The sequence below is a fragment of the Hemiscyllium ocellatum genome, chromosome 25 (assembly GCF_020745735.1).
Source record: "Hemiscyllium ocellatum isolate sHemOce1 chromosome 25, sHemOce1.pat.X.cur, whole genome shotgun sequence".
Taxonomy (NCBI): Eukaryota; Metazoa; Chordata; class Chondrichthyes; order Orectolobiformes; family Hemiscylliidae; genus Hemiscyllium; species Hemiscyllium ocellatum.
In genome coordinates, this window is record NC_083425.1 from 37,474,226 (window position 1) to 37,492,036 (window position 17,811).

The 17,811-nt window shown below is 43.5% G+C and overlaps 1 protein-coding gene across 6 annotated transcripts in view; it reads right to left on the reverse strand.

Annotated features, from left to right (window-relative positions):
- LOC132827649 (rho GTPase-activating protein 44-like) overlaps positions 1 to 17,811 on the reverse strand; it is a 309,700-nt gene that overhangs the window by 130,256 nt on the left and 161,633 nt on the right. The window lies entirely within an intron of this gene.

Genomic DNA, 17,811 nt, shown 5'->3' on the forward strand with positions numbered 1-17,811 from the left:
AGTATAGACCTTTCCCAGTGCCTGTGCTATACTGTGAGAACCTAAACAAAGAAACACAAAACAACACTATGGACCCATAAGGTAGACAAATCACTAGCATGAGTAACAAGTTATTTTTAAATGATGTCTCATGTTACATTTTTCTCCTCAATGTACACATACCAAACATACACAAGGATTGGTGAGACAGCAATATGAGTTTTTGAGGATAAAACTACGTAGGTAGGTACAGGGAGAGCACTACATACTCATCTTACTCCCAGTCCTGCTGCTTACAGGTTGGCAACTAGTAATGGGATTAGAACATCACATCCAGTCAAGCTGGCACTGATTGATGTTAGTTTAAGATAGACTCTCTTGAAATACATGTACGTCATATTGCAACATCCTCCTTTTGTAATTAAAAGCTTGCCCTTAAAGAATTAAACTTGTTGCAGGAAAACAAAACAAAATAATCCTGTGATGGATTATTTTGCAATAAATTTATCAGTCACTGAAATATATCTGTTATTTGCTTATCCATCCAGACTGAGCCATGGTGACCTTTGCTGTGGACTACTCTAGTATATTTTCGGAATTTGGGTTCGGGATATTTAGTTTGAACTGTGTTCTAGTTGCACTAGAACTGCTTGGTATTTCTGGTTATACCTTCTAATTTATAATCAGTTTTATCTCACTCTCACACTGACATGCTATTTGGTGCTTGTACTCAATAGGATCTTTGTTCTGGGTATATGCTGATGAGATTTCTGCAGGATTTCAGATACCATCATTTGTGTGCTCTATTCAGGCTTTATCAAATGCTCAGGTTGGGTAACAAGTTACCCATACACCAGGCAACTTCCACCTTCCTCTATTTTTTGAGTGATACATCACATACTCCTGAGAGTATCAAAGAGTGAATGATAGACTATTTGCCTGCTGCATAGTAACACAGAATGGGTTTCACAGTGCAAAGAAATGTGCACACTCAGAAAGGCATACACATTCATTCAAACAGCATTAACTGGTGTTCTACATCACAGAGTGAGCTGGTCTGCTCTCAGTGTAAGCACATGATTTCCAATGGTATCCCTTGTCGTCTGTAGTCCTCATCATTGTCTTGACACTTATGATAGAGAGCAGGGACCGAGCCTTGCATGTCAGAGGACTGCCATGATTGTAGGGTCCACATCATGAAACATCCAGGGTGACCAGGTTGAGTTTTAAGAGCAACACACAAGTATAATGGATTCGTTGAGTCATTGTACATGATGAATTTGCCAGTGGTTATTTGAACCATCACTTGCTATATCTGTGAAAAAAAAATATTTCAGTGTGGGAAGTGGAAGAAATTTACACATGGACTAGTACCCAATTTTTGCATCTAGATTATGTTTACCCTTCATCTACAGGCATATATTCTGTACAATGGCAAAAGACACTTGATATTCTGATGCTAATACATTATTCGATGTTCACACGCTGAACATCTGCTCCACTTTTTGTGCCAATGTACTGGTCATCCCATAATTTGACTTTGTCGTTTGACTGGACATTTCACAGATGTTGTCTTAGCACTGTTTGGTATGTGCTCTTTGTTAGTTGGTGTATCAATCTAGCCTCTGCTAGATTGGTATAACAGAGGTCTGATGCCTTTAATGCTCTTCATCATCTAAAGCAATTTCAATTTTAACGATGTTTATCTGAGTTGGACATATTGAAGTTCAGAAAGCACAGTATGATGTGTTATTTGAACAAGGCAAATTAAGATAGGAGATCCATGCCTTTTCCATGAGTGTGGGAAATTTAATGGTCTTTCTTTGCAGGATTTTAAATGTTATTTGGAGCTTCTGCTAGCCAAACAGTGTTCCTTCCAGTGTTAATTTAACTCTCAGTTGCAGTCCCTTTAGTGGCCACTGCTGCAGCTGGTCATAGCTATTACTTGGCTGCAATGGCGGTGCTGTTGAGCTCTTTCTGAATTTTCTGAGGGCGAAGTCTTCAGGGAATCTGAATGACTTGGCCAATGGTGAGATTTGTGGCAGAATCTCAAGTGAAGTCAAGCAAGGTCTATCTCAACATCGAGAACAACCCGCACTATCTTGTATGCATTGGCTGAGCATGAGGCAAAGTTGTCACTAGGCAGCAGCTAGTTGCCAACTAAAGGGGATTACAGCTTGCTAAACACTGTATTTATATCATAACTTGCCTCAAATATATTCAATTTCCTACCCTACCAAACCCACAAGACAACTTAGATGTCGGGAAATCTTGACATGGGGATCAGAGTGTAGACCTGGAGACATCAGCTCACTGCTGACTGTGAGGAATCTTGATGTTGCTCAGCAACAAACCGCATCTCAGGGCACCATCCCTGGGCATCAGCCACATGCAGCACTCATCCATGGACACTGGCATCTGACAATTGCCAACCCCTCATGACCATGATAGCACCTCTCCAAGCAATCTGCAGAACACTTAGGAAGCACAGGCTGTATTGTAAAGGGCACAACAGCAACTAGCACAGAAAGGCTGTTGCAGCAAAACTTTGCATGCTCTCACAGGTGCCCAAGCTTATGGACATGGCCAGACTGCATCTCAGGGCTGCTTGCTTGTTCTCTTAGCACCTACCTGCATGCTTACAACTTGTCCAGCTTATTGGGGGATTGCAGCTGACTGTATGACATCGATATCTCCAGCATGCACCATCTGCTTGTGTGGCAAACACTTTGCATGGTTAAGCAATCAAATGGCCATGTCTGAAAGGGGCTTGGGTCTCATCCTCACTCCAGTCAAGGAGGGGGAAGGGGTTGCTATCAGTCACAGTGCCCCTGCAGCATCTGTCACAGGCACAGTCCACACACAGCCCAGAAGCTTGGCAACAGTCAGTTGTCTACTCGGGTCATTCACTGCCAGGGGATGTCCCTTTGTTTGGGAGGTGGGTAACCATCAATCCTGTTCAGTCCTCACAGGCAGTAAGGGAAATCTGTTTTAAAGCTTGAAACAGAGTAGTCAGAAGTCTGGCCCATCATGTCTAGGGTCATCTCATCAAAGTCGGTCAAAGGTCTCGGGGGAGTACAGTCATGGGGAGGATTGTGGAGGAGGATGCAAGGGTTCCTGGAGTATCAGTGCCTTGTGGCCTTGGAGACAAATAAGAGCAATATGAAGCAGCAGGGAGACAGGATGGTGACAGGAGGAACCACTGGTGTATTAGGAATAGAGAGGAATAGCATTGGGTAGTCCATGAAATGGCTAAAATTTTGGCACTGACCTCCAGCTGGCTTTCACAGGGGGAACGTGGAGGACCAGGGTAGGTATCGTTCAGAAGTAGTGTTGAGGTACAAAGGGCAGGGAGGAGAGTTAGAGGCAAAATTCAAAGTGATGAGTCACCACATGGGTGGTGGAAATAAGCTGCCAGGGTCATGTGAGATCATGGAGGATTACCTGGTACTTGAGTGGAGCTGACAGGGTTCACCATGAGCAGTATTCCCTGGCATCACTTGTCATTCTCCAGATGTGAATTTCAGTGGCTGGGACATGCCCAGAATGGACACAGTCCGATGAACAAAAGTATGGGAGCTATGTCTGCCGAGCAATAGGACAGCGAAGGGACAAATACATGAGGCATTCATTTGCAAGCTGAAGTGAAATTTAATTTGCAGTAACTCCATCCATTTGCAATGCACACAGAGTGAAGGTGATGAGGGGTCAAGTGCTGCTTAATAGCGATTTGCAAATTGAATACTAGCATCTCAATGATGCAGAAGTTAGCAGTAATGACAAACGGAGATGAATGCTGGTCATAGGCAATGGATTACTTGAGCAATATCTGTGGGTGCAGTGGGAGCTGGAGACTAGTGCTTCATCATCTGTTATGTCACTGAATAAATGGAATTAAGAAGGGGGTTGGAGCCCAACAGACAATCCCTCTATATTTTAACGTGTGAGCCCTCAGTGGGAGTGACACCTTCACCAAGTTGGTGCACATAGTGAGGCTGAAGTGCTAGGGGAGATGGAGCCATGGCCCTTGTTATCAGGGTGTTGCGTGTCTGACTGTATCTTGGCTATGCTCAGCCCTCCCTGCAGGGTATGCCACCACTGACTATTCTGAGATCCTCTTCCACTCTTGATGTTCCTCATGCAGGAAACTTCCAGTGAGTGGCAGGGGTCCTGCCTCGGTGGGGTGGGGGTGGGGGTGGGGGGGGGGGATGTTGCTAGTCACTGTGGCTGCCTTCCTGACAAGACGAAGGGAAAGCCCAGGAGCAGGAGCAGGAACAGGCTGTGGAGGTCACAGCTGCAAGGCCCCTAAGGGACATCAGGGTTTTACGCTCTTACTCCATTTCCTCGGGATGTGTGAGGCACAGCATTATTGCAACTCTGTATGTCCCAGGACACCGTGACAGAACCGTGCCGGCTACTGAACCTGAAGGCTTGGGGAGGGGTGGGGGGCACCCTCTCTCAGTGGCATTTGCTTTGAACTTCAAATAAGCTGGCAGGGAGTGATGTGCGATCTGTGTGGGATCTCTCAGTTGTGCAGTCAGAAGTGGATCAGGGCAGTGACCGATGACATCTGGGCGAGATTACAATGGCTGGGACAAGGTCAGGGCTACAGCCCAAGCAGTGGGAATTGGAAATATAGCAGCATTACTCCCGGGACAAGGTGCCATCGACTGCACCTATTTGGCACTTTGAGGGTTATATCACAATGCTGCAGAATTCATCAATACGAAAGGATTTCATTCCAGCAATGTGATCTGTGGTCATTGATACCACTTCTAGAGGTGTGGGCCACAAAAATGGGGTTGCATATGAGGGACAACGTTTAAAAATCACACAACACTAGGTTACAGTCCCCTGTTAGATACAATCCCTACTGCATTGTTAAAGGCCCTTCGGCCCAACAAGTCCACACTGATCCTCCGAAGAGTAACTGACCCGGATCCATTCTCCTACTACTCAACATTGCCACAGACTAATGTCCCTAACCTACACATCCCTAAACACTATGGAACAATTTAGCATGGCCAATTCACCTAACCTGTACATCTTTGGGTTGTGGGAGGAAACAGGAGCACCCGGAGGAAACACACGCAGACATGGGGAGAATGTGCAAACTCCACACAGACAGTTGCCCGAGGTTGGAATTGAACCTGGTCCCCTGACGCTGTTAGGCAGCAGTGCTAACCATTGAGCCACTGTGCCTCCCCCAGTTTAACCTCCACAACCACCTGATGCAGGAGCAGCGCTCTGAAAGCTAGTGCTTCTAAATAAACCTGTTGGACTATAACCTGGTGTTGTGTGATTTTTAACTTTGTCTACCCCAGTCCAACACAAGCATCTCCAAGTCATATGAGGGACAATTAGTGATGCCAGATAAGTGCCATGAGCAACGTGATTTTTGTGGCTGCTTTGCAATTATGTTGCTGGTGATAGGCAAAACTGGAGTGCCAAAGCTTGCCCAGTGCACTGTGGTCTTTTAAAAATGGCACCGACACTGGTCTTCCAGTGGATATCTGGTGAGTGGCATTATTCTGCATACATCAAAAAATTTCATTAACACTCACATTGCGAACCCTCCAAAAAACTCAACTCAACTTGTACTTAGACAAAGAAAAATTGAAGGTTGAACTTCTAGCTTTAGCTCTGATATCAAACCACAAAGCAATCATTTGAACAGAAAATAGCTGCAGACTTCAACATGCAAAAGCAAAGTGTGAATATTTTCTTAACAAATTTCTTCTTGCTGTCAGGTGCTGAAACTGGATAAATACTTCAGTTTGCAGTATCTAGCTTTAGCAGGAATGAATTCTCCTCTCTGTGAATTTCTAGTAGTGAAACCCACTGCAGTTTACTGTTTAATTTCTGTCCTACTTAAGATCTACAGCAGTTAGGCTTTTACTAATTAAAATGTTCTCCCAGTTCGAACAATCTATAATGACCCGATGCCAGCTGTCTGGAGTGTAACTGCAATCCTCGAACTGATGTATTGTATGTGGAATTCCTACAGAGCTGGGGAATAGTTTACACATGATAAGGCTTGCTGCATTTTCACACCAATCATTTCCTTCTACTGCATGTGAAGTATTCAGCTGTGTATCCTGCTCAGACAAATTGTCAAAAATGCTGCTTCCACCCAGCTAATATGTTGATGAGGTATTTAAAATCAGAAATCTACAGCAAGTATGAATTCCACCATGTTATGTTCTTCGATCTAAGCGTACCAAACCTACATAAAGATAGAGTTAAGTGAAAAATGATTATACATACACCTTACTCCTAGTCCTGCTACTGATCACAGGATTAATACATTGCATTCTACAATAATAGAAACCTTACAGAGTGGAAGCAGGCCATTTAGCCTACTGAGTCTACACCGACCGTCCAAACAGCATCCCATCCCCCCATCCACCTTGTCTGCACATTCGTGGATACTATGGGCAATTTAGCATGGCCAATCCATCTCCGACAATCCATGGAGTGAGGGAAAAAAAACCAGAACAGCCACAGGAAACACACACAGACACAAGGAGAATGTGCAAATTTCACATTGACTATCGCCGAAGGGTGGAATTGAATCTGGCTCCCTGACGCTTTCAGGCAGCAAAGCTAACCGCTGAGTCACCACGCCAACCACTGAGCCATGGCCCCACTGAACCACCATACCACCATGTCTCCCGTTGAGATAGTAATGACTGACTGTGGTTTAAGACGCACTGTCTTAAAGTTATATGCACATTTCACAGACATCTCAAACATAAAATAAAATTGCAAAATCCCCCATAAACCTTCAATCCATTACTAATTAGATGTCTGTCTTTCTCTTCCTTAGATTTTCTGAATGTCCCAGCATCCACTGCACTCTTGGTAGTGAATGTCACAGATTCATGACCCTTTGAGGGAAATAATTTCTCCTCCTCTCTATTTTAAATTTGCTACCGCTTACCCTAAAACAATGATCTCTCCGGATTGTCCAACAAGAGAAAACATCCTCTCTATGTCTACTATGTTAATCTCATTTAGCATCTTATATATCACAATTAGATCTGCACTCATTCTTCTAAACTTGAGAGAGTGTAGGCTAAACTGCCGAATTTCTCTTCATAAGCCAAATCCCTCACCTCTGGAATCAATCTAGTTTAGTCCAGGCAAGTATAATGTATGATTTTCACAGCTAAGGCTTCATTATGTTAATTAGATGCCTGTAACTGTTTGCTCAGTGGTATTGAGTACTTAAGAATCAAACAGCATGGAAGGAGGTCATTAATCCAATCATGCTCATGTCTTTGAGTTAGTCCCATTCTTTCTGCAGCCCCCAATAACATTTTACTTTGCAGTGAAAGACCTAATTCACTTTTTAACTTGACTATGGAATAAGCTTCAACCACTTTGTTTTCAAACAACTTAATTATCTTTCCCATTGCTGAGTTCCTTGGCACCGCATGCGCCCAGGCTATGTGCACTTGCAGTTCATGCAGCTTTTCGTTTCTATACAAAATAGGTCAAACTGCATTCCAAGCTGCAACTTACCTGGAAGGCCATCAATTTCCCTGATCAATTGCAAACATACCAATTCAGAAGAATGTTGGTTAACACCCAGAAGCTGGTTGGCAGAATAGAAAGAAGCAAGACTATAAAGCCAGCAAACCAAAGGCTGATTAACTGAGTCACACCTTAAAGGGAGGGTGAAAGCAACACGGAATGATCCTGTTTTTCAATTCTGGCAATGGTGAACTCATTTATCTTTATTATACGCTAACATTATTCCCTTTAAAATTAAGGGATGTTTTCGTTGACACATATGTGTTTCAAAATTGTTTTCTAATCCTAGTATTTTTCCTAAGTGATCACAGCTGTGGACTCTTGGCTCACAGAAATAAATGAACTTACAACATTCTCTCATTAGACTGTTCTTATTGGCACCCAAACACCAAAGCATGAAGAAATATTTCCAGAGGCAAGATTCTCTCATGTGCATCACGCCACACAAGGGACCTAACATTAACCCATTCATGGTAGCAGTAACTGTCAACATAAAAAGGCAGCAAATTAGATGATGCTCTTAATTTATTCTACAACTGTAGCTAGTAATTTCACAGCCTGCACAATGTGCGAAAATCCCAAATGCAGTCTCACACTTGTCAGTTTAGCAGGCAACATGATGTTCTGGAGCTTAAGGAAAGATACAAAAGCCTCCAGAATTATGCACATATCTCATGTTAGAGGACCAGTTAAATCTGTGCAAAGTGTTTAACATTGACGCATAGAAGGATAATAGGGTTTCGATGATCACAACAATGTCCTAATCAAACTTCCATCAATATTTCAAAATCTGTTGAAATGCAAGAAACCTTTTACTGACATATTCCCCAAATTGTCACTACTTTGTAACCATACCTTCAGGAGGATTTACCCGACACAGTCATATGAAGTTGAAAATATAATATCATTCATATTGGTGATTTGGAGGTGCCGGTGTTGGACTGGGGTGTACAAAGTTACAAATCACACAACACCAGGTTATAGTCCAACAGGTTTATTTGGAAGCACTCGCTTTTGGAGCACTGCTGCTTCATCAGGTGGTTGTGGAGGACACAGTTGTACGACATGGAATTTATAGCAAAATGCAGTGCCTTACAATTCTGTGTCTTACAATTGTGTACTCCACAACCACCTGATGAAAAAGCAGTGCTCCGAGAGCTAGTGCTTCCAATTAAGCCTGTTGGACTATAACCTGGTGTTGTGTGATTTGTAAATTCATATTTGATGGCAATCATGCCATTGTTTGTAGTCATATGATCAATGGGAGTGATATAGTTTCAGAAGCATTTTTACTTCTGTAGAAGACCTTGTGTATGCAGCACAGTGGAATGATGGATCTTGGTAATTGAATTACAAACAACCATTATTTTTATATGGTTTGAAATATAATTAATTTATATAAAAAAGTAAACGCAATTACATACGTCAAGTAAAGGGATCAATGAATTAGTTCTGATTATAATTTTTGTTCAATCAAGGTTGGAGCATGTGATTTTGAAAATATTTTTCAGCCAGGATTTAATGAGAAGTATGGTGTATAGTAAAGAAATAAAGACAAAAGAATTAGAAATTCTCAGCGGGTCTGGTCACATCTGAGGACAGAAAAAAAGGAGTTAACATTGCTTTGGATCAAGGATCTTTGGCAAGGTTCCAAACTCAGAAGTTAGCAGAACAAGGGTAAGAAAGCCAATTGAAATACCGCCACCTCCAACTTCCACTCCAAATCACACAGACTGATCATGTCTTACCTTTTTTTTATTCATTGGTGAGGGCGCTGCTGACTAGACCAGTGGGCGGCATGGTGGCACAGTGGTTAGCACTGCTGCCTCACAGCGCCTGTAGACCCGGGTTCAATTCCCGACTCAGGCGACTGACTGTGTGGTGTTTGCACGTTCTCCCCGTGTCTGCATGGGTTTCCTCCGGGTGCTCCGGTTTCCTCCCACAGTCCAAAGATGTGCGGGTCAGGTGAATTGGCCAAGCTAAATTGCCCGTAGTGTTAGGTTAGGGGTATGGGTGGGTTGCGCTTCGGCGGGTCGGTGTGGACTTGTTGGGCCGAAGGGCCTGTTTCCACACTGTAAGTCTAATCTAGTCTAATCTAATCCCTAATTACTCAGAGGCAATTAAGTATCAGTTAAGAGCCAACCACATTGCTGTGTGTCTGGAGTCACATGTAGGCCAGACCAGGTAAGGTTGGCAGTTTCCTTCCCAAAAGAGATTAGCAAACCAGATGGGTTTTTCCTGATGATTGGCAATGGTCTCATGGTTATCATCAGACTCCTAATTCCAGATTTGTATCTAATTCAAATTCCACCATTTGCTGGATCCCAGAATAGAACAGGGTCTTTGGAAAATACCTCTGGGCTATCACCTCCCCATTCCTTCACCGTTAATGGAGTAAAGTCCAGGCACTCACTGCCTAACACCATGGTGGGAATACCTTCACTGTTTAATATGCAGCAATTCAAAAAGTAGGCCTTTCTCAACTTTCCGAGACCAGTTAGGAAGGGGCAATATTTTCTAAGGCATCATTACCTGAATTTGTGCTCTGCCTGTAATATAGCTGAATGTCAATTTTGCCAGGCATCAAGCAACGACTGGGTATTGTAACACTATCATCTGTCCTTGGAATCTATTTTACTTGTCCAAGCTCAGTTTTCCTCTGCTTCATTATATACACCTTTGCTTTTGGTCCCTTAGAACAGTTTGGCAAAGTTTGATAAATATCAGAGTGAATTGCTGAAGCTTTAAATCTGCCCTTAAATATAGTAAGCTTTAAAGATGCCCAGGCCTTTTAATTTTGATCAGCTGACCAGATTTCCTATATCTGCCATTAGACTATTCCTCTGTACAGCACCAAGGTTTGTGTTAGCAGCTGTGAATAATTATTTCAAAAGGCCAGTCCACTGCAAATTGTGGCCAGTTAATTCATTGTGCTACTGGATAGCTCTGTGTTAGTAGTTAAGTTGCATGAGTAATAGGAAGTCTGCCTTTCAATGTTTGTCAGCTGTTTGACTACTCAAGCATGAGGCATCACAACCAAAGCAATTTCTTTTTAACCCCACCCATGGTTCCCAGGGAGGTAACTAGACTGAACTATTTTGTGATGGAAAGAAGTGATAGAGTATGTTTACACATACAGCAATGCAAAGATTTCATTTAAAATCTTGTCTAACTCACCCAATGACTAAGTGAGCAATGGCATTATTGGGAGCAACATCTAGCCATGGAAACCGAGTCCCAAGATACTTCATTCAGCCAAGTTTGCAGTGACGTCAATTATCTAGCATCAGTGCCTAAGTTTGGGAGTGGGAAAATAACAAGATTTTCCACTTCTGATTGTAATCCATAGACTAGTGAATGTTGCTCAGGGATGAGTTTAGTTATGATTCTGCCCAATGTCCAAGTTTTACCAACTTTTACTTTCTAGTAGTCCTTGGATGAAATACTGGACATCTGATATTGCTGTAGAACACACATTGAGAAAAAAAATTGAAGAACAATTCGGCGGGTCGGTGTGGACTTGTTGGGCCGAAGGGCCTGTTTCCACACTGTAAGTCTAATCTAATGGAGGAAAATAATCAAACAGATCATCGAAAAGGCATGTACTTTATTAAATGGTTAAAGAGCAATCCCAGAAGAAAAACAAAACAACGATGATGCTAATGTTGCTAATGCTGTGCCCATTGAGTGTGCATAAGGACAGGCTCCCATTCTGTTTAAGAGCAGCTGATAATAATTTGTGAAAAAGTATTGCTGAAAATAAGATTTTTCTTTCAAAACTCTTCATCTTGAACTCATCAGGACAATACACAAGAAATATCAAGCTTTGCAGCAATACTCAAATTCTGTACTACCAAATGACAATTGGGAAAGCTGAGGGTACATTCATAAAAACTAAATTCCCCGAGTGAGAGCTGGTCTGTGGAAGGGCACAGTAGTCTGCAGTTACATTATACTGGGCATTGTGAATTAACCTAACGAAGATCCACAGATCCCTATTCCTTCTTTGGCTGGATTAATAGAGGGCACCCTAAAATGTGATTCATTTAAGGTCTCCAGCCCCAAATCTGGACTTCATTAAACAGACTCAACCCAAGAAATGACACTAAGTGACCAGATACTTTTATTAAACAATAATTGGGACTGATTTCATTTTTTAACATTCTTTTCTGCTGCAATAGCAACTTACTGCGCAATCCTTATACAGCCCTGGGAACCAAAAGGAGGCCTGATACATTTTCTTCTGGATGATGAAAGGCCAAATCCTGACATTTATCATCTATATCTCTGCACCACACAGTGGCAAACATGTGAAACATGTCAATAGTCTCATGTGAAGCGGTTGAGAACAACCTGAGTGTTAGTACACATGGGAAGCAACATGGCACAGACTCTGCACAGTTCCCTGCATTTCCTGTCGAATAACAGTACTCAAAATTGCTGTGATTTGGTCATTCTACAGCTGCAGTGGAAGCTGTCCTGTTTCAAAGGCTGTATGCCATGATCTCAGTAAAATTTACATTACCAGCTCCATTAAAAAAGGAAAAATACCACCATAGAAATGGTCATGGTATATGGCAATAGTTGTTACAAGCTGCAACAACATGCAATATCTAATTTCATAAGCCACCCCCCAACCTGACTTTAAACTTCATTTGCTATTCACCCTACTTCCCATCATCACTGTTATTTGTACCTTCCTTATCTTCAACAGGTTAAATAAAGATGTAAGTTGCACTAATATTCCCACTCTCAATAATGGGAGCTCCCAGAACATCAGGACTAAAGACAAGGTTGAAGCATTTGCAGCTATCTTCTGCCAAAAGTGCCATGTGGATGATCCTTCTCGGCCTCTTTCTGAGGTCTCAAGCATCTCAGATGTCAGTCACCAACAATTCAATTCACTCCATATGATGTCAAGAAACAGCTGAAAGCAACGGTTACTTCAAAGGTTATGGATCCTGACGACATTCTGGCAATATCACTGAAGACTTGTGCTCCAAAACTAGCTGTCCCCAAGCCAAGCTGTTCCAGTGCTGGCATCTACTCAACAACATGGAAATTTAAGCAGGCACGTCTTATACAATAATAAGCAGGACAAATCCAACCTGACCCATTACCAATAACAAAAACATAAGTTCCTGAAAAAGCTCAGCAGGTCTGGCAGCATCTGTGCAGAGAAATCAGAGTTAATGTTTCCGATCCAGTGACCCTTCCTCAGGTGGGAGGAGTTCTGAGAAAGGGTCACTGGACCAGAAGCATTAAGTCTGATTTCTCTTCACAGATGCTACCAGATCTGCTGAGCTTTTCCAGCAACGTCTGTTTTTGTTTCTGATTCGCAGCATCTGCAGTTCTTTTGGATTTTACTGCCCGATTACCACCCCACCAATCTACTCTCAATGAAATGAGTCATTGACTATGCTAACAAGAGGCACTTGCAGAGGAATAACCTGCTCACTGACCCTCAGTTTGGATTCTACCAGGGTCACTCAGCCCCTGACCTCATTACAGCCTTGGTTCAAACATGGACAAAAGAATTGAATTCCTGATATGAGGTGAGAGTGACTGTCTTTGACATCAAAGCTGCATTTGATGGAACATGGCATAAAGGAGTCTGAACAAAACTAGAGTCAAGGGATTCTGGGGTAAATAATCTGCTGGTTGGAGTCATACATGACACATAGGAAACTGATTGTGGTTGTAAGAGATCAATCACTTCAACACTGAAAATATCTGCAGAAGTTCCTCAGGATAGTGTCTGAGGCCCAATTATCTTCAGCTGCTTCATAAATGATGTTCTCCCATCATAAGGTCAGAAGTGGGAGTTGTTAGCTGTTGATTACACACTGTTGAGCACCATTCTTAACACTTCAAATACTGAAGCAGTCTGTGTCTATATCAGCAACTCCAGAACAATGTTCAGGCTTGGCCTGATAAGTGGCAAGTAACATTTATGACACACAAATGTCAGGTAATGACCATCTCCAAAAACAGAGCATACCACCATCTCCCCTTGATGTTCAATGGCACTATCATAGCTGAGTTCCCTACTTCAACATCCTGGCAGATATCACTGACCAGAAGTAAAACTTGACTAATGATATAAATACTGTGGTGACAAGAGCAGGTCAGTGGTTAGGAATTCTGCAACAAGCCTGTTTCCATGCTGTACACCTCTACGACTCTAAGCCTTGACTCTAAGACTCTGAGTTCTTGTTACCCTGTTGCCTTTTCAAATCAGGCCACTTTAGATTTGGTACTGGATAATGAACCTGGCCAGATGTTAGATTTGGAGGTTGGTGAGCACTTTGGTGATAGTGACCACAATTCAGTTATGTTTACTTTAATGATGGAAAGGGATAGGTAGAGAGGCAAAGGTTATAGTTGGGGGAAAAGCAATTATGATGCGATTAGGCAAGATTTAGGATGCATAGGATGGGGAAGGAAACTGTAGGGGCTGGGCACAATAGAAATGTGGAGTTTATTCAAGGACCCACTACTTTGGGTCCATGAACAGTATGTACTAATCAGGCAGGGAAGAAACTGTCGAGCCTGGGAGCCATGATTTACTAAGGAAGTTGAATCTCTTGTCAAAAGGATGAAGAAAGCTTATGTTAGGATGAGATGTAATGGCTCAGTTAGGGTGTTTGAGCGTTACAAGCTAGCCAGGAAAGACCTAAAGAGAGAGATAAGAGTCAAGAGGGGACATGAGACGTCATTGGTGGATAGGATTAAGGAAAATCCTCAGGCTTTCTGTAGTATATCAGGAATAAAAGAATGACTAGAGTAAGATTAGGGCCAATCAAGCATAGTAGTGGGAAGTTGTGTGTAGAGTCAGAGGACATAGGGGAAGCGCTTAATGAATACTTTTCATCAGTATTCACACTGGAAAAAGACAACGTGATTGAGGAGAGTACTGAGATACAGGCTACTTGACTTTGAGATGCTTGCCATGGATTGTCCAAATCCTTCAAGTAACTGAAACTCAGGATCACTGCCACCAAGTCTACGATGATGTTACTCTCAGCTTTCACATCTTGGTTTTCCAATTCTTGTTTCCTCAGTTGGTCAAAAGCTGAGCCGGCACTTTGGAGGCAATGGTGTATTCTGGAGAACTTGTATCACTGTGCTATTCACTGTTCCTTCCAGAAAGTTCAAGGTAAGGACTTACAGGGAGGATTTGGGTTGACTTCAGTGGTGGTGATGGGGTGGATCTGGAACCTGGCTGCCTCCTGTGGTGAAGATGGAGGTATTAAGGGTTCGTTCAGTCTTCAGGCAAAGAACAGAAGAAGCAGAGGCTAGCCTTCTTTGGGATCAAGATCACACCTGGGGTATTGGAGGTAGGGTTTCCCACCTGAATGGAACCAAAGGACTACCAGCTGATCAGCAGCCACAATTTCTAATGAACAACAGCACCACTGCAAGATAGTGGCTGTTGCCAGTATGACACCCACTCAAGACCGAGGTTTGTCATGGAGCCAGGCAGTGAGTGATTGCAGGAGCAGAGTTATAAAGGAGATCAGTTGAGGTTTGGCAGCTCTGAAGCGCAGTAGTTCTCAGTGGGCATATCCACCCCCGATGCAACGTTGCTTAATCAAACACCAAGTGCCTTTGAATGAAGGACCTCCATCTGGGAATCTGCAAGCAATTCCGCAAGGGTCTGATGGTCACACTTCCCACATGGAGAGCAGCCCCACCCCTCCTGATGGAGACTGGAAGGTGAAGAAAGTTTAATACTCAGATCACCAAAATTGCATGGGGAAAGAGCATTAAAATTCAAACCACTGTTTATTTTTTCTGTAAATGATGAAATTGTAAAAGATCAAAACAAGAAACCTATGGCCTAATTTTTGTGAATTCAGTGCGTCAGTAAATAAACACAACACTGAACTCAGGCCTCTAAGTATAGCACACGAGTGACATGCTTATCAAAAACAGACTACAATTGTTACACTGAAATAATCATTTCAGCCAAGAGCCCAACCATATAATTATTCTCCATAAAAGTGACTGCGGCCCCTTCCTGAAATTTGATTATTCTGTAGGAAACTAGACGTTTCTATTCTGAGAAGCTATACAAGCGATCGCTCCCCGAACTGAGCTGTTTTCTGCTGTATTTTGGTTAAATGGTTTCCTCTTTCACAATCACCAAAAACAACAAAGGTGCCTCAAATTCTCAAAGCAAATCATAGTCCCTCTCAGGTGTTGTGAAAGAGCCTGAAGGTTCATTACCAAATGAAGAACATCACTTCAGATAATGAAGATCGAAAACACACAGCTGAAACACCCAGCACTCCTTCCCTTCCTGCCATGGGATGTAGGTGCTTTTCTCACCCAGGAAATACTTTAGCCATGAGTTAAACACCATCTAGATACTTTCAACCAACCTCATAGCGTCTTAGAGATGTAAGCATGAAAACAGACCCTTTGGTCCAATTAGTCCATGCTGACCAGATATCCCAACCCAGTCTAGCCCCACCTGCCAGCACTCAGCCCATATTCCCTCCAAGCCCTTCCTATTCATATACCCATCCAGATGCCTTTTAAATGTTGCATCTGTACTAGCCTCCACCACCTTGCCTGGCAGCTCATCCCATACACGTACCACCCTCTGCTTGAAAAAGTTGCCCCTTAGGTCTCTTTTATATATTCCTACTGCCTTTATACTCTTGTAAGGATTCACTCGATCTACCCTGTCTTCCTTCCTTCATGTGCTTCCTTCTTTTTCTTAACCAAAACCTCAATTTCTTTCATCATCCAATATTCCCCATACCTACCAGCCTTCCCTTTCTCCCTAACAGGAATATACTTTCTGTGGACTCTCATTATCTCATTTATGAAGGCTTCCCATTTTCCAACCATCCCTTTACCTGCAAACTTCTGCCCCCAATCAGCTTTTGAAAGTTTTTGCCTAATACCGTCAAAATTGGCCTTCCTCCAATTTAGAACTTCAACTTTTAGGTCTGGTCTATCCTTTTCCATCACTATTTTAAAACTGATAGAATTATGGTCGCTGGCCCCAAAGTGCTCCCCCACTGACACCTCAGTCACCTTTCCTGCCTTATTTCCCAAGAGTAGGTCAAGCTTTGCATCTTCTCTAGTAGTTACATCCACATACTGAATCAGAAAATATTCTTGTACACACTTAACAAATTCATCTCCATCTAAACCCTTATACTATGGCTGTTCCAATCTATGAGTAAAAAATGAGGTCTGCAGATGCTGGAGATCACAGCTGAAAATGTGTTGCTGGTCAAAGCACAGCAGGCCAGGCAGCATCTCAGGAATAGAGAATTCGACGTTTTGAGCATAAGCCCTTCATCAGGAATGAGAGAGAGTAGCCAAGCAGGCTAAGATAAAAGGTAGGGAGGAGGGACTTGGGGGAGGGGCGATGGAGGTGGGATAGGTGGAAGGAGGTCAAGGTGAGGGTGATAGGCTGGAGTGGGGTGGGGGCGGAGAGATCAGGAAGAAGATTGCAGGTTAGGAGGGCGGTGCTGAGTTGAGGGAACCGACTGAGACAAGGTGGGGGGAGGGGAAATGAGGAAACTGGAGAAATCTGAATTCATACCTTGTGGTTGGAGGGTTCCCAGGCGGAAGATGAGGCGCTCCTCCTCCAGCCGTCGTGTTGTTATGTTCTGCCGGTGGAGGAGTCCAAGGACCTGCATGTCCTCGGTGGAGTGGGAGGGAGAGTTAAAGTGTTGAGCCACGGGGTGGTTGGGTTGGTTGGTCCGGGCGTCCCTGAGGTGTTCTCTGAAGCGTTCCGCAAGTAAGCGGCCTGTCTCACCAATATAGAGGGGGCCACATCAGGTGCAGCGGATGCAATAGATGATGTGTGTGGAGGTACAGGTGAACTTGTGGCGGATATGGAAGGATCCCTTGGGGCCTTGGAGGGAAGTGAGTGTGGAGGTGTGGGCGCAAGTTTTACATTTCTTGCGGTTGCAGGGGAAGGTGCCGGGGGTGGAGGTTGGGTTGGTGGGGGGTGTGGACCTGACGAGGGAGTCACGAAGGGAGTGGTCCTTGAGGAACACTGATAGGGGAGGGGAGGGAAATATATCCTTGGTGGTGGGGTCTGTTTGGAGGTGGCGGAAATGACGGCGGATGATACGTTGTATGCGGAGGTTGGTGGGGTGGTAGGTGAGAACCAGTGGGGTTCTGTCTTGGTGGCGGTTGGAGGAGCTGGGCTCAAGGGCGGAGGAGCGGGAAGTGGAGGAGGTGCAGTGGAGGGCATCGTCGATCACGTCTGGGGGGAATCTGCGGTCCTTGAAGAAGGAGGCCATCTGGGCTGTACGGTAT